The 21,778-nt window shown below is 42.8% G+C and overlaps 1 long non-coding RNA gene across 1 annotated transcript in view; it reads left to right on the top strand.

Moving 5' to 3' along the window:
- LOC122459531 overlaps positions 1-21,514 on the top strand; it is a 59,626-nt gene extending 38,112 nt beyond the window's left edge. Inside the window, exon 3 of the long non-coding RNA XR_006280290.1 lies at positions 21,471-21,514. This is a non-coding gene — a long non-coding RNA (uncharacterized LOC122459531). The remainder of the gene's footprint in view (positions 1-21,470) is intronic.
- Positions 21,515-21,778: the final 264 nt, after the last annotated feature.

The raw sequence follows: 21,778 nt of genomic DNA, 5'->3' as shown, positions 1-21,778 counted from the left end.
ACTTGGCAAAGAAGTTGTTTAGGCTCTAACTCTTGCTTTGGTGCTGTATTGAATTTAAATACAAAAAATTGGCTTGATCTCTGCCTGGCTTCTCATTAAAATACTAATGCATAATGGCTGTGGGGACAGGGGAGGGCATCCTGGCTAAAATTTGAATCCTTGAGGAATGACTTGCTATACTTCTACTTTGACTTCTGAAGGTGTTGGGATGGGAAATAAGCATGCACAGAATGTAAATGCCTAAAGATCAGATTCATCCAGACTAACCCCTGATAGTAAAAACAAAATGGGTGAACTAGACTAACGATCACTATACATTGCTGGCAATGCAGAATCACTTACATGCACAACAAATAGGCTAGCTATCAAAAGCAACAGTTATGCAGGCACACTTAGGCTTTTCCTTCTGTCAGAATAGATTTGGCTGCAGAAATAAACACTATCAAGACAACAACTGGTTCAGTTACATAACGCTGTACTGTACAGTGAGGACTTCTTGTTTTTCATTCACTTTTCTTTGTTTTCGAGACAGAAAGGAAACCTGTGGGGGGGAAAGTCTTCCAAAGTTCATTGCTTGACCAAGATTGCTTTGACTCCAGCACCCTGCCTAGTGAACTAGGGCTTCTTCAGTTTTAAAATACTTTTAAAGTATTTTCTTGGAATTTAATCTTCCTGAAAGGTGTCACACAGACAGCCTCTGTTCAGCCACAAAACAGGTACAGAACAGACAGTGGCATGGTGACCTTCCTCATGATGCATTGCAGATGTGCCTTGATCCCTATCTCAATGGACCACCTCTAGGATTAAGTGGGTTATTCTTTTTATATTTCCATTCCGTTCTGAGGGTCTTTGTTTAGACTGTTCAGAAAGATGGCAATTAGTGGTGACTGGTGTTGTGATGTTGTTTTCTTTCCTTTGGGAAATGGATCAAGACCATCAAAGTCATTCTGCAGATGGTAGCAACAACATTTGGTCATTGCCAATATTTGTTTGAATTGAAATCCATGATCCTGAGGTTAAAGCCTCTACATTGTATTACCAAAAGAAGCTCTGGTTCCCTGATCTTTCAAGTTGGTTTATGATGTAAAGTAAAATTATCCTGAACTGTACACATGCATACACACATGCAAACACTTAAATGTAAAGCAATTTGAATGAATGTTAATAAGGAAGACACTTTTTAGTTTATTGCTCAATAGCAGTGGTCACCAACTGGTTGATCGTGATTGACTGGTTGATCCTAGAGGATCTCCCAGTTGATTGTGATTTCCGGCAGCAGCACAGTGTGGCTGCCGCTAAGGCTACCCTGGCCCCATACAGCTCCCGTAAGTGGCCACTGCAGCCCTGTGGCCCTAGGGGCAGGGGGACAGGGGTCGCCCTCCATGTGCTGCTGCTGCTGCCTGGAAGCACCGCCCCTGCAGCTCCCATTGGCCAGGAGAGCTGCAGGGGCAGTACTTCCAGAGAAGGTCAGAGCACGGAGCTATGTGCCTCCCACCCTCCCCACTCCAGAGGCTGCAGGGGCGCATTGGCCCCTTCCGGGAGTGGTGTGGGGCCAGGGTAGGCAGGGAGCATGCCTTAGCCTCACTGCACCCACGGCTCACTGGGAGTCACCGGAGGGAGGCCCAGTGGGAGGCCGCAACCCAACCCCCAGCTCTGAGCCCCCTTCCCGAGCCAGCACCCCATACTCCCTCCTGCACTCAAACTCCCTCTCAGAGCCCGCACTCTGCACCCCCTCCAGCACCCTAACACTCTGTCCCAGCCCGGAGTCCCCTCCTGCACCCAAACTCTCTCCTAAAGCTTGCATCCCTCACCCCATCTTGCACCCCAACCCCCTGCCCCAGGCTCAGCCCAGAGCCCCCTCTCACATTGTGAACCCCTTGGCCCCAGCCCAGAGCCTGCACACTCTCCTGATTCCCAACCCTCTACCCCAGCCCCGTTAAAGTGAGTGAGGGTGGGGGAGAGCAAATGATGGAGAGGGGTGGGGGGATGGAGTGAGTGGGGCAGGGCTTTAGGGAAGGGGCGGGACCTCAGGGAAGGGGTGGAGTAGATCCTGAGTTGTCCTTAGATTCAAAAAGTGATCTTGGGCGTAAAAAGATTGGAGACCACTGCTCTGTAGTAATTGCTCTGAATTATGCCCCACTTTACCTTACTAATGGCAGAACATATGTAAAGTCACCAATTCCACTGTTCTAAGATCCTTTGATGGCAGTTCACTGTATACTGCCAAAACTAAGTGGATTTGAATGAAGGATGCTATTGGAGCTTTCTCTCAAAGTGGTCTTTCTTGTGTAAGTTGGTTATGGGCAAGGGATACCCAGCCAAATCCTTGATATTGCAATGTCACCATCCTCCAGTTAACTAGGGCAAGCACAGCTCTATTTCATCTCCCCTGTTGCTTTTTATGCAGAGCTACATGGACAGCTGTATTTGCAAGGGAAATACTTTGCCTTTAAGGTCACTATTGTGATCACAATGGTGTGGCAAGGGAAATGTCCACCTTAGTTTCAAAATAGCTTAGGCAGAGCATAAGAAAGCCTCCTCCGTCTCCTCCCCACTTCTGTCAACACCCGATCAAAGGTCAAGAACGTAAACCCAGCTCAAATTATGTGAAATTGGCTAGTTCATTTTTTCATTTCTCCAGGGACAAAAGCTGACTTCATCATGCAGATAATAACCCTTCCTGCTTGCAATGATTGAGGTCCGGAAACTCTTTGCTTAGGTGCATCTCATAATGTAGATCATTGCTTTCAGTACTCGAGTCAGGCATTCAGGTTATATTTCAGATAACTCAACCACTAGCTTCCATAAGTCTTGCCCATTCTTCTGACACGATTTCTTGAATAGAACTGTGCTTGCCAGCTATGTGTCAAAATGTATGTGGAAAAAAGATCAGTCTCTATCTAGGCAGCTATATTCTCACAGCTACAGATAAAAGATCTCACTCTTTATACCACCCTATACTCCCCTGCTTTTCCCCTACTCCTTCATGAGCTTTGGTAGACATTTGTTTTTGCAATTTGTGTGGGAGAGAGAGAGTGAGAATATGTATAATTGTGTGATTTACTCTGCCTGTGTGTGAGTCTATTCTGTCTCTAAGGAGTCCTTATAGGCTGAAGCATCACTGGGATCCAGAAACCTAACTGCAGAGTATGATGTCTCCCAATCCCATTATTGTCAAACTTTGCAATAAGGCTTCTAACTTGTCACCTGTCCAGGTCCTGGCTGAGCTTCCTCTTGTGGATGCTCACGAGGCAGCTGTGTTTGGACCCATATGTCAGATACATGTTCTTCTAAGCTCCCTTGGGTCTGAGCAGGCTCCAGTCTCTCAGTTACACTTCCCAGGGACAGATTTTCTGTCTGGAGCCACTTCTTGGGAATGGGGCCAGCTGTCCTGCATCCCAGAACCAGGGCTGTCCCTCACTGCATCCAGAGCTCTACCCTGGTAGGTATTCTGGTTTATAGTTTAACCCTTCAGGAATAGGTGCCTATTGAAGCAAATAACATGCAGACTTCGCGGAGGATAAAGTACAGGTGGGAACTGAAGCAAAACAGTGAAATGACAAACTGGCCCTTTCAATTACATCACGTGAAGGCAGACAACTAAAAAGTGACACATTTTATAAGTGCTTGTATACAAATGCTAGAAGTCTGACTACTAAGATGAGTGAACTTGAGTGCCTGGTATTAAATTAGGATATTGATATAATAGGCATTATAGAAACGTGGTCGAATGACAACAATCAATGGGACATAGTAATACCAGTATACCAAATATATAGGAATTACAGAGTAGGTAAAGCTGGTGGGGGAGTGGCACTATATGTGAAAGAAAGCATAGAGTCAAAAAGAGTAAACATTTTAAATGAATCAGACTGTACCACAGAATTTCTATGAAAAGAAATTCCATGTTTGAATTATAAAAATATAGGGGTAGGAATATATTACAGACACCTGACCAGGATGGTGACAGTGATTGTGAAATGTTCAGGGAGATTAGAGAGGCTACAAAAATAGAAAACACAGGAATAACAGAGGATTTAAATTATTCTCCTATTGACTGGGTACATGTCACCTCAGGAAGGGATACAGAGATAAAGTTTCTAGGCATCATTCCTGATTGATTCTTGGAGCAACTAGTCTTGTAACTCACAAGGGGAGAGGCAATTCTTGATTTAATCCTAAGTGGAGCACAGGATCTGGTTCAAAATGTGAATTTAGATGAACTGCTCAGTAATAGTGATCATAATATCATAAAATTTAGCATCCTTGTGAGGACTGGGAGAAATACCAAAGAAACCCACCATAATAGTATGTAGCAGTAAGGGGAATGACACAAAAATGAGGAAGCTAGTTAAAACAAAATTAAAAAGAAGTCACAAGAGTGAAATGCCTGCAAGCTGCATGGAAACTTTAAAAAACATCATAATACAGGCTCAAATTAACTATATTCCAAATTTAAAAAACCCAAACATTTAAGAGGACAAAAAAAATCCATCATGGCTAAACAACAGCATAAAAGAGACGGTTAGAGGCAAAAAGACATCCTTTAAAAATTGGAAGGCAAATCTTACTGAGGAAAATAGAAAGGAGCATGGAATCTGGCAAGGCAAATGTAAAAGTAGAATTAGGAAAGCCAAAAAAGAATTTGAAGAACAACTAGCAAAAGAGTCAAAAACTCACAGCACACACACAAAAAAAGTAAGTATATTAGAAGCAGAAAGTTTGCCAAGCAGTCAGTGGGGCCACTGGATGATCGAGGTACTAAAGGCGCGTTCAATGAAGACGAGGCATTGTGGAGAAGGTAAAAGAATTCTTTGTATCAGTCTTCACTGTAGAGGATTTGAGGGCAATTCCCACACCTGAGACATTCTTTTTAGATGACAAATCTGAGGAATTGTCCTCCAGATTGAGGTGTCGATAGAGGAGGTTTTGGAACAAATTGATATATTCACCTTTGTCCAATGATGAGCTGCCAAAATCTTAACAACTGGTTCTCTCCTCACCCCACAAGGGGGTTGTGGTCCACCCCCACCTCCCGGGACTCCTGCCCCATCCAACTTCCCCACGTTCCTTGATGCCCCCCCCAGGACCTCTGCCCCATCTACCCCCTCCCCGTCCCCTGACTGCCCCCAGAACCAGGCAGGAGGGTCTTGTGGGCCACTGTAGTGTGAGCCCACCCCGCCCCTAAGAGCCAGAGGGACCTGCCGGGGGGTGAGGTGGGGAGTCCTGGTGGTGCTTACCTGGAGCAGCTCCCAGAAAGCATGCAGTTCCCTCTGGCTCCTAGGGGCGGGGGAGCATAGCTAGGCGGGGAGCAGAGGGAGCGGCCGCTCCCCCCACTGATCACATCAAAAGTGGTGCCTTAGGCACCGACTCCATGGATGCTCTGAGGCTGGAGCACCTATGGGGAAAATTTGGCTCACCCTGCGCCTGGCTCCAGCTCACCTCTGCTCTGCCTCCGCCTCCTCCCCTGAACGCTCCGCCCCGCTCTGCTTCTCCGCCCCCTCCCCTGGCTTCCCACGAATCAGCTGTTCATGCTGGAAGCCTGGGAGGGCTGAGAAGCAAGCGGCGGCTTCGTGCTCAGGCCCAAGGAGGCGGAGGCGAGCTGGGGCGGGGAGCAGTTCCCCTCCTCCCCCCCCCCCCGGGTTACATGCTGCAGTGCGGGCGGCCCTCCTAGTGCCCCCACGCCCCAGCTCACCTCCGCTCCGCCTCCGCCCCCACCTCCCTGGGCCTGAGCATGAAGCTGCCGCTTGCTTCTCAGCCCCCCCCAGCTAATACGTGGGAACCCGGGGGGGGGCAGCGAAGCAGAGTGGGGCGGTGCCTTCAGGGGCAGAGGCAGAGCAGAGGTGAGCTGGGGCCGGGTGCAGGGTGGGGAACTGCCGGTGGTTGCTTTGCACCCACCAAATTTTCCCCATGGGTGCTCCAGCCCTGGAGCACCCACAGAGTCGGCACCTAAGTCACCACTTTTGGCTGGTTGTTAAATTTAGAAGCCCTTTTAGAACCATTGGGACAACCGGTTCTGAGGTACAACTGGTTCTAAAAGAGCTTCTAAATTTAACAACAGGTTCCAGTGAACCAGTGCGAACCAGCTCTAGCTCATCACTGCCTTTGTCACCTTTGTCTGGCTTGTCCTTGTTCATCCCTCCACAAACGCAAATCAACTCCACACCATTCTGTTTTGTTGTTGAGCATGTTCTTTCCATTTCTGGTCAGAGTTTTGTCATGGGATTGGCTCAGCATGAACTGGGATAAGTGCTGTTCAATATACTCATAAATGATCTGGAAAAAGGAGTAAACAATGAAGTGGCATAATTAGTAGATGATACAAAACAACTCAACATAAATTCCAGAGCAGACAGTGAAGAGTTACAAAGGAATCTCAGAAAACAGGGTGACTGGTCAATAAAATGGCATATGAAATTCAATGTTGATAAATGTGAAGTAATGCATATTGGAAAACATAATCATGGTTACACATACAATACGACGGGATCTTGGAGCCATTGTGGATAGTTCTCTGAAAACATCCACTCAATGTGCAGCAGCAGTCAAGCAGGATGTTAGGAACAATTAGGAAAAAGATAGATAATAAGACAGTAAATATCACCATGCCACCATATAAATCCATGGTACTTCTATACACAATTCCCTACCTTAGAACCCTCACTCTGGAGCTTTCTTTGGGTTTTGGTTGGTGACGGCCAAGATCCCAGGTCCTCTGTTCTGGACCTCATGCCCTGGCCCAAGTTTCTCTGCTTATGGAGTCTTCTCTGACTCCTGCAGCAAGGTATCTTCAACTTGTTCATTTGCAGAGAATGTGATCCTTTTTCTTCCCTGAACCTCTGTGTTTTTAAAACCCTGTTCCAAAAACATGTTTCAATGAATACATTGCCCTCAGTGTACGTACACAGGCACTTCCCAGATTGGTGGTATAGTGCAATGGAGAGAGAAGGCAGGGAAGAGATATGATAGAGAACGATTGATTGCTAATTATTAGGGCTGTCAAATGCTAAAAAAAATTAATTGTGATTAATTGCGCAATTAATTGCACGGTTAAATAATAATAGAATACCATTTATTTAAATATTTTTGGATGTTTTCTACATTTTTCAAATCTATTGATTTCAATTACAACACAGAATACAAATTGTACAGTGCTTACTTTATTTTTGATTACAAGTATTTTCACTGTAAAAAAACAAAAGAAATAGTATTTTTCAGTTCACGTAATACAAGTACTGTAGTTTAATATCTTTATCATGAAAGTTGAACTTACAAATGTAGAATTATGTGCCAAAAACCTGCATTCAAAAATAAAACAATGTAAAATTGTAGAGCCTGCAAGTCCACTCAGTCCTGCTTCTTGTTCAGCGAATTGCTCAGACAAACAGGTTTGTTTACATTTGCAGAAGATAATGTCGCTTGCTTCTTGTTTACAATGTCACCTGAAAGCAAGAACAGGCATTTTCGTGGCTCTGTTGTAGCCGGCATCTCAAGATATTTGCCAGATGCGCTAAAAATTCTTATGTCCCCTCATGCTTCAGCTGCCATTCCAGAGGACATGCATCCATGCTGATGACAGGTTCTGCTTGATAAGGATCCCAAACAGTGTGGATCAACGCATGTTCCTTTTCAATATCTGAGTCAGATGCCTTCAGCAGAAGGTTGATTTTCTTTTTTCGATGGTTCAGGTACCGTAGTTTCCACATTGGAGTGTTGCTCTTTTAAGACTTCTGAAAGCATGATCCATACCTCATCCCCCTCAGCTTTTGGAAGGCACTTCAGATTCTTAAACCTTGGGTCGAGTGCTATAGCTATCTCTAGAAAACTCAGACTGGTACCTTCTTTGCGTTTTGTCAAATCTGCAATGAAAGTGTTCTTAAAATGAACAACCTTCTGGGTCATCATCCAAGATTGCTATAACATGAAATATATGGCAGAATGCTGGTAAAACAGAGCAGGGGACATACAATTCTCCCCCAAGGAGTTCAGTCACAAATTTACTTAACACATTATATTTTTAACAAGCGTCATCAGCATGGAAGCATGTCCTCTAGAATGGTGACTGAACCATAAAGGGGCATACAAATGTTTAGCATATCTGGCATGTAAATACCTGGCAATGCCGGCTACAAAAGTGCCATGTGAATGCCTGTTCTCACTTTCTGGTGACATGGTAAATAAGAAGTGGGCAGCATTATCTCCTGTAAATGTAAACAAACTTGTTTGTCTTAGCTATTGGCTGAACAAGGAGTAGGACTAAGTGGACTTGTAGGCTCTGAAGTTTTACATTGTTTTGTTTTTGAGTGCAGTTATGTAACAAAAAAAATCTACATTTGTAAGTTGCACTTTCACAATAAAGAATCAGACATGCCAAACCTGCAAAAAAACTGCAGAAATTGGGCTTGTTTTTGGCTTAATTAGCTTGTGAGTAGCTTGTTGGCTAGTGTTTGGCTTCTAGCTTGTTGCTTGTTTGGCTTGTCGCTTGTTGCTTCTTTTTTTTGATCAGCTTCCGGCAAGCAGGCGCAAGGTGCAAACAGGGGTATCGGGGACGGGGGGGGGGGGGGAGAGTCAGAGGTCCACAGCAGGCCCACCACAGTCCCAGACTGCATTCTGGGTGGATCTAGTCACACAAAGTTTTGGGGTTCTTAGGGATTGGCTTGTTTTGGCCTTTTTTGAAATGGGATTAGTTTGCTTTTTGTCTTATTGTGAAAGTTGGGGTGCTTATTTACCACATGAAAGCTGGCAACTGTGAAAGAGATTACACTACAGTACTTGTATGAGGTGAATTGAAAAATACTATTTCTTTTGTTTATCATTTTTACAAATATTTGTAATCAAAAATATACACTTTGATTTCAATTACAACACACAATACAATATATATGAAAATGTAGGAAAATATCCAAAATATTTAATAAATTTCAATTGGTATTCTATTGTTTAAGAGTGCAATTAAAATTGTGATTAATCTCAATTAATTTTTTAATCATGATTAATTTTTTTAGTTAATCATGTGAGTAAACTGCAATTAATCGACAGCCCTACTAATTATCACTCATCTGATCTTCTGAAAAGCTCATCATTCTCTGGTCCACCACCGCCATCTCGAGCATGTTTATAAAACTTTTCAGATTTTTATATGGGTTACGTTGTGTGTTACTTCCTTTGAGACACTGTAAATACATTCTTTGATCCTAAAATCAATTTTTCAAATGAAATCACTCATTTGTTGTTGATTCCTAAATGTTTAATAAAGGAAAAAAGGCCTTCAAAGAGACAATTTAGAAAGCTCTGGTTTCAATATGCCTTGGAATGACTTCTCCCTTAAAAGTGTGCGTGCATGTACACACATGTCCCTCCCCCCCGACACACACACACACTCACACAAGTCATATGGGACCCAGTCAATTCTATGTCTCTGGTTTGACAAGCCAATCCCACATCACAATAAAGAAATCTGGAGTGAAGCATTTTCTCTGTTCAGTCACCACAATTCCATGTGTAAACCAAAGTACAGGAGTAGAGCCCTGCATAAGACTTAACTGTGATTACTTAGATGGAGGAAGTTCAGAAGGAAAATAGGAGGGAAGGTGGGCTGTGGCACTGCTAAGTCATAAAGCTTCTTTAAAAGAAAGGATTGGAGTGAAGAGGGTTGCTATAGAGAGAGTAATCTTAGGCCCTAATGTGTGAGTGGTCTCAAAGACTGGATGTTCCAGTTCAGTGAAGCAAGATGGCCCCCTGCAGCATTGTTAGCTCCTCATAGAGAAAGGTTTGCTTCTAATCTAGAGGCATTGCCCCATAATACTCCATCAATTTTGCATGGGTTTACTGTTTGTTTTTCTCAAAACACAAGACAAACATTCTTTAGTTTAAAAAAATCATCTAACAGTAAAACTGTGAAAAAAACTCAGCGACAGCCTTTTAGGGCTTCCCCTGCACACTTATTTGCAGCTTCCCTAGTGACTGCCTGCTTCTGAAATGAGCTCTGAAGCAAAACTGAATTAAGGGCAAAGAGATTTGAACCTTCGTGAAAACCTTCCCCAAACTCACTTGCAAAAGACTACAATAGGGTCTGACCAAGAATTCAGGGGAAAATTCTGCCACTCAGTGGCTAAGTAACAAGATGAGTGAAACTTCTTAAAGAGTGAGAGCCAAGAGGTAAAGCTCAGAAACTTGTGCCACAATTATATTCCGAGTGCACTGTGTGTGCCGGCATATAATGTGAAATCTTCCATTTCCCCCCATCTATTTCATTATCAGAGACTTACAGGAAGGAGGAAAAAAAATTAATAATAATGAGAGTTTTCATGATATTCAGTGTTTGGTAACACTCTGAGTTCCAAGGCATATTTATGGGGAGTCATATAATCTTTGCTTATGTAGTAAGTCCTCAGTATTTAAATACCATGTAATTACATAACAATTTAATGCTCCTATCATTTATTTGGCAATTACACATGTACCTTCAAAATTAATATAACTTTGTACACTGCAGTCTGGTAGATGCCGTAAATCTGTTTGCTTTGTAATTATACAGGCATATGTAATTAGTCTGCTGCTGCAGTATATGATACTTATCAGATCGGTGGTCAGTGCCATTAAAAATTCCACCAAGCACCGCAAAAACTAGGCATCAGAAAACTAGTCTAGATAAAATTAGAATTGAACATTTGCTTATCCATTGAACCAAACATTTCTCATGGTTCAAAAAGTGGTATCAATCCTCCCTCCCCCCTTTTTGGGCTCCTCTATCATTATTTTCGGTATGCTTTGCATGACACTAGCAGCATGCTAGGTTCTCAACAGACAGATGTGTCAGTCATATGACCACAAGTGAAAGCATCAGTGGGGAAAGCTGTTCTCATGGTTTTTCCAGTTCATGAACCATTGGCCTTAACCTGTTCATGTGAGATTTCCAGCCCAATTAAGTAAATCAAAATGGTTTTGGAGAGTTTGGACGGTTCCCCAAAGGTTTATAGAAATTAATTTCCTCTGCACCTCCCAATGTTGATCTTTACTCATCACTGACAGAAACCCACACAAACTGAAGAGTGAGGCCTAGTCTACACTAGAAGCGCTACAACAGCACAGCTGTACCAATGCAGTTGCGGTGCTGTATCATGTCTGGTGAAGATGCTCTACGCCGACAGGAGAGAGCTCTCCCATCAGCATAATGAAACCACCTCCATGAGAGGCAGTAGCTATGTTGGTGGGAGAAGCTCTCCTGCCAATATAGCGCTGTCCACACTGGCACTTGGGTTGGTGTAACTTACGTCACTCAGGGGGATGGCTTATTCACACCCCTGAGTGACATACTGATGTAAGTGGTAGTGTGTACAAGCCCTCACTGTTGTGAGGTCTGTGTTGCCTTCTGTGAAGGGAGCTTGGATTGTTTAGACCCATCATTGAATGGCCAACAGTTTCCTTGCAAGCACAATAGTGTGAGTGCCCATTACTAAAAGCCTACCTGTTTCTTTGAAATGTTCACAGCCCTAAGCAATGAAAGATAGCCACACATTTACAAGGAGAGTTTCATTTAAAATTTGTTCCAAGAGAATTCTCAATATCCTTATAATTTTAAAAAAAGGGGGAAATGCTAATGTCTGATGTGGGACAACATGATAATGGAGAAGGAGAAAGTTTTGGGCCCTACCTAGGAATATCTCTGAAAACTAGCAAGAGTTCTAGTCAGGCCTCACTGAGTAAATTGGAAAACAATATTTGCATATCAATGTGCACCTCACACATAGATTTAAATGTGTTGTGTTTAGAGATGTCTCAACTAGTGAAAATGCCTGGGAATTGCTATGAAAATGTTCACTGTTTCAGTTCAAGGGATTTGTGCCCCTAACATTTCACTTTTCTGATAACGGCTGTTTTGTTTTCATTGGAATTCAGAATTTCTAACCTTGAATTCTGAAGCCATTTGTCACTCAAAACAGGCTCATCGCCACTAAAAAAGGGAACCCCCAATTCAGTAAAAAATCTGTATAAATAGGCACATTTTTCAGCAACATAGACTATACTCAAGTTTGTCATGAAAAGCCAAACAACGCTACTTCTGAGTAATTTCACTTTTAATTGTGACTATTTGGCACAGTTAAAACCAAGCAATACAAATGAAACAGAGTTTGATTTGCCACATATAAATATTTCTGGTCAAATTCATCCCAGTAAGAACAGTACTAACTTCAGTGGAGTTATAACAGAGATGAATGTTGACCAGGGATTTTAAAAGGTTTATTCTAAATAAATCTGCTGTCACTCTGAAGTTGGGATAGTTTTCCTATTTTGATATTATTGAGAATAACAAGCAATAATAAAAAAAAAGATTTTCAGACTGGCTTGTAGGCTACAGTACATTACATGACAAATTGTTATTTCTTACCTGGTTAGATGCAGTCATGCTTATAATATAAACCAAACAATGCAGTCTTTGATATAGTCATAGATAACCTCCTAAAATGTTTGGACTCAGATTAATGCTGGGTACACCACTCAGGAATGAGTTCTGGCAAAGCAAGATTGTTGCGTATTAGTGATTAGATGAAAGATTCGATCTGATTACTGCATCATGCACATTCTTGACAAGTTCCAATAACTGTGTTTTACTTTTTCATTGTGCATGCCTTGATAATGTACTGTATATGTGCTCTGAGCCAATTCTGCTTTCCTCACTTTAAATCCAGAATACCTCCATTGAAGGCAAAGGAGTTGCTCTGTATTTATGCAGGATAAGTCAGAGCAAAGTTTGTACACTCTGATAGTGATTAATTTGTGTCTGAGTATGAATTGACTGCCTTCTCCAAATGGAACAGACTTCTCCTACAGTTTATGCATAATTCTATTTAATGCATGTGAGTCAAATTTGCTTATTAAAGGGTAAATATATACACCTTAAAGTCAAACCAGTTCTCCTATTGAAGGAAGCTGGAGATAATATTCCAATGAAGTGAGCTGTAGCTCACGAAAGCTTATGCTCTAATAAATTTGTTAGTCTCTAAGGTGCCACAAGTACTCCTTTTCTTTTTATTAAAGGTTGAGTTTCTGCTCTGACTCTCACTCTGTGGGTCCACTGAGTCAATAGGATTTCTTGGGGTGCAAATCCTAGCAGAAGCTGTCCTGAAGATCTCATGTTTACACAGCCCCTTTCAGGTTGGAGGATCTCAAATGATTTTACAGACTGAGGCCCTGATCCTGATATTGCATCCATGAAGGCAGACGCTGGAGGTTGGAAGGAGTCCAATTGACTTCAAAAGGGTTCTGAGCTAGCATAGGGGTCTGCCTTCACGTAGCCAATTGCATTACAAGGGTCTTAAAATATACACAGGGCTCAATTCACACACAAGTGAAATATAAACACCTTCTGGGGTGAAATGCAGCAACTATTTAACAGCCCATAACAATGCTAAACATCAGTTTAAGAGAGGAAATTAATACCTTTTTCAATTGAAACTGCAGTGGGAATATAGGAGGGAGAGCAGGGAGCAGTCTGTGTGCTTTTGTGGGTAGTTTTGGCTTAGAGTATTTTAATCTGGCTCAACTCTTCCTCTGGGAAGGTCACAGATGATCAAAACAGCACCAGAGCTTCTCTTTTGTGATGAGCCATTTGTATTTTTCTTTTCCAAATACCTGATGCTTGATGAAGCCAGGCTGAGCAAATGCGATTTAATGAAAAGAATAACAAAACTTCTCATGTTGAATGCTAGCACTTGACAAATACTGAACTTGGTAAATTTATCTTGCACTGCTGTAAAGTCAGAGTAACTCTAATGAAAGAAATGGCATTACATCAATATAAGACAAGGTAAATGAGAGGAGAACCAGGCCCAGAGCGAATATTCTTTTGAATTTTTAATTATGGTAATTCACATTGGCCATGTGCATATCCTGTCTATGTTTGCTTTCCATAAACATTCAAGCAACTAAACTTCACTGGCAAGAATGTTTATAGAAACTGTATCTCAAAGTCACTTGCATGAGCATTCATAGAAACCAAATGTTAGTTTTTGCATTCATGGTACTCGTACCTATTCAGAGAGGAAATGAGGGGAGGGGAATGGGCAATATACCACATGGTTTAGCCTACTGATCTCAAGTAAGCAAATATCTTAGGCCTGATTTGCCACAGTTTTGCACCTTCTATACCTGTGCAAAGAGAGTGCAAAATGGGGGTAAAATGCTACCATTCTGCTTACATAATATTTGATATCCACTTTGTTCAAGTGTAAATGACGAGTATAGTCTCATTGTTTAATTGTCCTCCTCTGTGTGTCTGTACCCACCTGTTTTCTCTTGTCCTATACTTAGATTATAATCAGTTTGGGTCAGGAATCGTGTTATTGTTACATGCTTGTACAGCACCTAACACAGTGGGGCCCTGGTCTATGACTGGGCTCGAGGTGCTACCACAATACAAATAACAACTAATAATTGTAATAATAATAATACTAACTACACAGGGTGCAAGATAGTGGAGAATGGGGCTCCTCAAATTGAGAATACTAAGCACAGATTGCAGAAGGTCAACTACTTGTGATCAAGCAACACATTACAAAAAAAGTTAAATAAATGCTAATATTGAAGTTGTGGAAATGGCAATCAGCTCACAGATATTCCATGAGCAGAGAGAGAGAGAGAGAGGGAGAGGCCAAATTCATTGAATAAGATATTAGTTGGAATTATCTGATCTACTAAGTATATGTAAGGAATAACTTTATGACTATGTCACATCATGACCAAAAATTAAGATTCCAATACTGGAAACATTATTTTCTTGTCCCTCTCTCGCCTTGCCCCCCTTTTTTTATTCTTTAACATTCAACGTTTTGGTTCAAGTTAATTAAAGATTCCAGTTCCAACCTCCTGGAGTGAAACTTTGGCAGTTTGCCCAGTGCAGCAATAGGCATTTGTAAGCAGCCCCTCCACTGCACTCCATAATGTCTCTAAGAAACTATACAAAGAAGCAGAAAGAAACTGAATACAGATGGAATGAGAAATCAGATATTTCTTACATTTGTGCTTAAATCTGTGATGGCTACCCCATAGTTAGAAAGAGAAGACAATTCACATACATTGTCGATCCAGGGGAAAAAGCTTTTCTTCCCCACCTACTGTGAGAAAAGTTACAGTGAGCCTTAAAAGAGAGAGAGAGAGAGATCAGAAGACTGATCCAAAGAGAGGCAATTTTTTCTTGATAAACACATGGGTATATGATGTACAATTTTGCCATCAAAAATAACTGTTTGACACAACACTGTTCATAGTGAAAAGAGAATTTAATACATTTTAATGTCTGACAGAAGAATAAAGAATACAGAGTAAGATAAGCATTAACCTTCAAACCCCTATGCTGAATTGTCTGTCACTAAATGGCACATGTAAAATAAAAGTTTAACTCATATTCGTCTCCTGGAATGTGGGTAATACAGATGACATAGCTGGTGTCTCCTCTGCTCCTGAGGCATTGCTTGCTTCTTAAAACAGAACATACTCAGTACCTTGTCATTAAATACTGAAGGCCTTCTGTAATGGCTAAAACTGATTTAACGATGTGCCATCAGAAATCTCAGTTTCAACTATTTGTGATTGCATGTTAGTTGATATATAAACTGTACAGTCCTCGTCAATTCAAATTCAAACAACAAATATCACGTTGTTTCTTTGTGCATTTTATTTTTCCAACTGTGCTGCTAAAATTTCTTTCTCTCTGACCTCATGGCTTTTGGATTTTTCATATTTTAAAGAGGCAGTAAGGCTAAATTTTGGTCAGTACAGTTTTGTAAAAGAGATTATCGCAATGGGTGAAATTCAGTTATTTGGCATATGCAACTGATAGATGGATCATCCGTTTCTCCAGACTGCAGACGGGCTATAGCTGGATACTTATGGGGGTGGGGGTGCAGACATATTGTGAATGCCGATCCATTGTCCCCCAATTTTTCATTAAAAATAATCATCTGGGCCCAACCTGATATTTTGGCAGATAGGACAACATGCAGTAGCATGGGAGGCAAATGTCTGAGGCTATAATCTTGAGTTCTCACACCTTGGGGTAATGGGGCGGGGAATATGACCACTCTGGAGGGTTTGCTTTTAGCTGATTAATTAGAGCAGTGCATTGGGTAAGAAAGGCCAAATAAGTGTAGTGCAGATTCCATGTAAAATTTGATTGACTGGAATACCTCTGCTCCCCCATGATTAATTCAATGTTTTGGTGCTATCTTTTTTAAAATAACAAAAGTACCCTACAAAAGCTGGCCAGGTGAAAGGGTTAACAGATGGATGCTGATCTGGATATATGTGTTTCTTGCCCTGCAAACCTTTTAAGCCAGACTGGGGTCAAGTTACTGAAGCAGACCAGCTCTGTTGACAAACATGTGGTCTTCAAAAACAATCTCAGAATGAGAGGTGCTGCTGATTTAACACAACAGAAAGAGGGAGAGAAAACCATCACCAGACTACATGAAATTCAACCCAACAGCTACCTTCCCCTCTAGCCCTCTTTTGTTAACTTCCCTTCCCTGCAGAGTGAATCAGCCATGGTTGGGGTTAAATGGATAGCTTTTGTCTCCTCACAATGGCAGAGAGTGACAGAGTGAGCTAAATGATTTACTGGTGGAGATGATTTGAAGGACAGAGCAGAGCAGCCTTGGGCGCAGACACACACACACACACACACATACACACACACACACACACACATGACAGTGGCAAATTAGTACTCCTTTTTTCCCATGGTTTTGACTGATAGATCACAGAGTGAAAATCTGACAGCCACAAGGACCATTTAGAGGCTATTTTTATTATTTATCGAGGTGGCCTTGTTTTGTTGAGAACAGATCTGAGGTTAATTATCCTTTACTTTTTCTTTAAATATTATTTTTCTTATTAGCTATTTTTATTGAGGTACAAAATGTGACTGCAAGTCTGTAAGTTGGCAGAGCCATCACTGTGGCCCAATCTGGCACACAAACCATTTCCAGGCAAGATTTTAATAAGTGAAAGCTCTGTAAATAGATTTCCAACCAAAATGAGGAGCTTGCCACACAGACAGAGAGACCCAATTAAGATACACTAAAACCAGCCATACTATTGGAAAGGCTGGTTTTAATGTTGTGAATCTGACTTCCCAGCTGTTGTGAATCTGACTTCTCTAGACTCAAAGCCCATTCACACAATACAGCTGACCAGATGGGGACAATGTTGTACTACAACAGATCCCTAAGTGTCTTACAATGTTTTTAGGTCTTGTGGGGATGGGACCAAACTTTTTTATAATGATATGGGGTAGTGCTAGAGCTGTGGAATCACATTCACCCCACATGTTTTGCCACTTACTGACAATGAAAATGCAAAGGCAGAGTGCTTGGTGATGGAAAGTCCACCCTGGAGGTAATTGCAGTAGTGGAAGTGGCAGCAGTCTCCATTTGACTTGGGAGAGAGCAAAGAAGCCAGCACAGCCCCTAAAATGGGTGGTGCTAACCAGGAGAGGGGCATAGTTATGGACAGCTAAGAGGTACACACATTCTGCTTATCCTCTAGGCAGCCTCTACTGGCAGGACTTCTGCGGGTGTCCCAGTTCCACATTACAGCTTTCCTCCTCACAAAAAATGGTGATACAAATTCCAAGGGCCTGACTCTCCACTCGCACTGCTTCCAAGCCCAAGTATTTCCATTGACTTCAGAGGGGTTGTTCCTCGTTTGCTCTGGTGTAAACATAGGCCCCGACTTCCCCTCTTTTCTGTGGGTGCTCGACCCTCCCCTCTACCCCTGGCCCTGCCCCCACTCCATCCCACCGCTTCCATGAGGCACCACTCCTGCCCCGCCTCTTCCCCGCGCCCATTCCAACTCCTTCCCCAAATCCCCGCTCTGGGTCCGCCTCCTCCCCTGAGTGCACCACGTTCCCACTCCTGCCCATCCCTCCCTGAGCGTGCTGATGCCACCAAACAACTATTTGGCGGTGGCTAGGCAGCCAGCGCTGGGAGGTACTCAGAGGAGTGGGGACGGGGTGTGCTCAGGGGAGGGGGAGGAGGAGGTGGAGGTGGAGCGGGAGGTGAGGGGAGCTTGGCTGCTGGTGGGTGCAGAGCACCCACTAATTTTTCCTCATGGATGCTCCAGCCTCAGAGCTCCCACGGAGTCAGCACCTATGGGTGTAAATAAGGACAGAACCAAGCTCCTGAATTCCTCCTGGAGTGCGCCTGCCTAGTTGTGATGTGTTCCTTTGGACCCCATCCTTTGGAGGCATGTTACCTAAACCAGCATACTCTATATTGCTCCCTGACAGTGGGGCTAGTTTTTAAGGGGCCTCACCCTGGCCTCCCATTTTTCTCAGAGTCTTGCCGGCACACACCATTATGAGAACATTTGATGTCACTTAGACATTCAACTGCCTGAGTGCAGCCAGGGAGGTAGGTGTCAAAGTTATATCCAGTTTCCTTCACTGCACACTCTGAGTCAATCCAATACCATGCCCAGCCTGTGAATTCAGTAAGGCAGGGATCCTGTAGGAAAAAGAGTAGGTGATCATGGAATTAAAGACTGTGGATATATCTACACTAAAAGCACTACAGTGGCCCAGCTGTAGCTACGTGGTTGTAGTGTAGATGCCTTCTACATGGGCAGAAGAGGTTTTTCCACTGTTGTAACTAATCCACTTCTTAGCAGTGGTAGCTATGTCAACAGAAAAAATCTTCTGTCAATCCAGCTGTATCTACACTGGGGATTATGTCACTCTGACCACAGCACTCAGAGTGTGACATTTTTCACAGCAATGTAGCTACGTCTATCTAATTTTTAAGACTACACCTGTACCATAATGCATACTCACAAAGGCTGGTGAAAGTAAGGTTACACAGGCAACCTTAATTTAGGGATTTCCTTACTTTTGGATGCTTAATTTTACAACCTTAACTTTCTTTTAATGTGTGTAATTCTAATAAAGTTCCTTCTTCAGTGTTGGAAGAAAGCTACTTTTTCTGTGATTCTTTCCTATTGGTACATGACCCCTCTGTGCTCCCTCTTCCAATGACTAAGGAGCTATTGTTTAAAGGGAGCTATCTAAACCTTTAGCTGCTGACTGAGTTATCAGTCAGGAGCTCTTTTGTTTTACCCCAACCTTTGCTGTCTGTGTGTCCAAAGCAAAACATTGAGGAAGGAGTTAAACACTTGTCTGTTGATGCTAGCCTGTCCCAAGGTTATTGTTTTGTCTTACCTCATTCCAATGCAGTCCAACAGCTCTGACTGGGAATGACCTCATTCCTTTACCATCCCACACAGTTTACATTACACTATTGTCCTTCACTATTGCTCTCACCAACTCGTAGCAGAGTGCCACTGAAATCAGAAGGATGACTTGCAGAATAAACTGCTTATTGCTGTAAATATGAACATAAGTGAAGCAGAAAATGAAAGCTCTCTTGCAAATGTATGCTGAGACCTCCCAGAGACCTGCTCTTCTGAAAACCTGCTCTATTGAGTAAAGTTTGTAAGAGAAAAGTGAACACATTTTTATTTAAAATAGGAAAAGGACTTTTTCAGATAAGCTCTGAATTAGTGTGGAAAAATAAGGGCAGACCAAGAAAGTGTACTGTAAAATCTGGTTAGGGCTAAATCAGAACCCATAGGAAGAGCCACATGGCTCAGAAAAGGCAGCAATTTTTGCTCTTTTATTTCTTCTGGTCTGTGATTCATGAGGTGCTGGTCACGCATAGTGAAACAGTAATTCCTATCACAGGTTGTAATACTATGCAACTATCAATGTCATCATTCATTGATGATAAATAACCAACAAATAAAACAGACATAGTCATCCACTATTACTGTAAATTACAATTTTTCAGTGCCTGCCTCTTCCTGAGTTATGAAATATAGACACCAAACCATCAGGCTGCAAAATGTCTAGCAAATTTTTATTTAACTATATTAACTAGCTTCAAAGAAAAAATGCTTAAGAAACTTCTCAGACTCCTTCATCCTGACTAGTTAGGAGAGAAAGTCAACCAGTAGAATTGCTGGGTATAATTATGCATAGTTTTTCCTGGCTAGATGTCAATGGTATTATAATTTTAATAACAACAACAAACAATAAAAAGGTTATGAAAGGTACTATTATTAAGAAAGACAATGAGAACATGCAAATATGAAAGCTCAAGATAAAACAGTACTTCACATCAGCAGCCGCGGATGTGGAAGATGTGACTTAAATTCATGGAAAGTAGGAGGGCTCTGAAAAAATGGCAACATTAAGTACAGCACTGAAGTGTTTACTGTTAACTGGTATGCATGTGGGCCCATGGAACTACAGGTAGTGTGATATTGCACACAGAGAACATCTGGAGCATTACATCTGGGATAAACTATTCTATTCCCAAATCCAAAGAGCAAAGCACATTGCAGCTCAAATGACTTACTTTAGATTATGCAAAAAACAATAAGAATGAACTAAAGTCATTTCTCTGTGAGAGAGCATGGTGTGTGTCTGTGTGTGTCTCCCCACAGTTCCTCTTCCCCCCAAATCTCACAGTCCTCCCCAGCCAGTGCTGTCCCTCATTGGCTGCCCCTTCTCAGTTCTGTCTCTTCCCATCCCTGCTGTGTCTGTGTGTTCTCTCTACAAAACAGCTACTATGCTCTGCATGCAGGAGGCCAAATAGTGACTAGCCTTTGCAAGGGTTATGTTGAGGGATGGTGCAAGGAGCCTTCCCCTTTGCATGCCCTATACAAGGAACAATCACAATCACTGACCCCGCAGAGGAGTCCTTCATCCCCAAGGGGGTGGGGAGGAGGCAGGGCTATGACCCTACTCCTACTATATTGACCTATAGAACAGGGCTGGGGAAGTAGGTTGAAGTCCCCTTATGCACCAAGCTCCTTATGGAAGGAATTTGTCCGCTGGAGGAGCAATCCCTCTTTGAGGGTCCCCTGAGGTGGTGTGGATCATGGAGAGTTCTCAGAAACATGAAGGTGCTTCATGCAGAATGTAAAAGGCAGCCAAGTTCCACAGTTAAATGCACCACAGACAGGAGGCAGAAAAGTACAGTTTGGACACAGGCCTCAAAACGCTCACTCCACAGCAGTGAATGTAGAACAGGTCTGGCCAACAACGACAGAGTCAGTTACCAAAAGGGCTCACAAATACTTTGTGTCAGACCCCCTTCCCCTCACACAAAATCAGTAGCAAGGATGCTTGTTCCCTGATTTTGTTTTGCTAGGTCCTGGCACTGTTGATGCATCACCTGTTTTCTTTCCCCCTTTTTCTATTCTCCCCCCCCCCACCTTCATTCTGGTTTATGTTCCCATCCTCTTCTGCCAGCCCCAGTTCTCTTCTCCTCTTGTCTTCCTTCCCCAGTGCTCCCTGGTTTCTCCCTTTCCCCAGTCACTCAATCCTCCCCAGCCACTGCTGTCCTCCTGTGGCTGCCCTTCCTCAGTTCTGGCCATTGTGCCACTGTGTGTTCTCTCTCCCCTTCCCACAGCTGTTGCACATTGCCTATTGCCACAAAGACTGCATGGAGCAGGGTGATGCAGAGGCCCCTGGAGAAGAAGCAAGAGAGACCACAGGATCAGAAACAGAGATGGGAAAAGAACATGCACTCTGTGGTTGCTGTGCTGAAGTTCCCTACAAGAAGCCCAGAGATATGGGCTCTCCATCTCAAGGGCACTGTTATACTCCAGTGGTGTTTAATGGCCTCAGGAACTGATGTAGCATGTGTAGGTTGGTTTTTCCATTCCATCAGAGCCCAGCTAGAAACACTGGGGCCAGGACTGAGGATAAGACCAGCCA

This window comes from Dermochelys coriacea, chromosome 3 (assembly GCF_009764565.3).
Source record: "Dermochelys coriacea isolate rDerCor1 chromosome 3, rDerCor1.pri.v4, whole genome shotgun sequence".
NCBI classification, from domain to species: domain Eukaryota; kingdom Metazoa; phylum Chordata; order Testudines; family Dermochelyidae; genus Dermochelys; species Dermochelys coriacea.
This window is presented reverse-complemented; position numbering and strand designations above follow the sequence as displayed.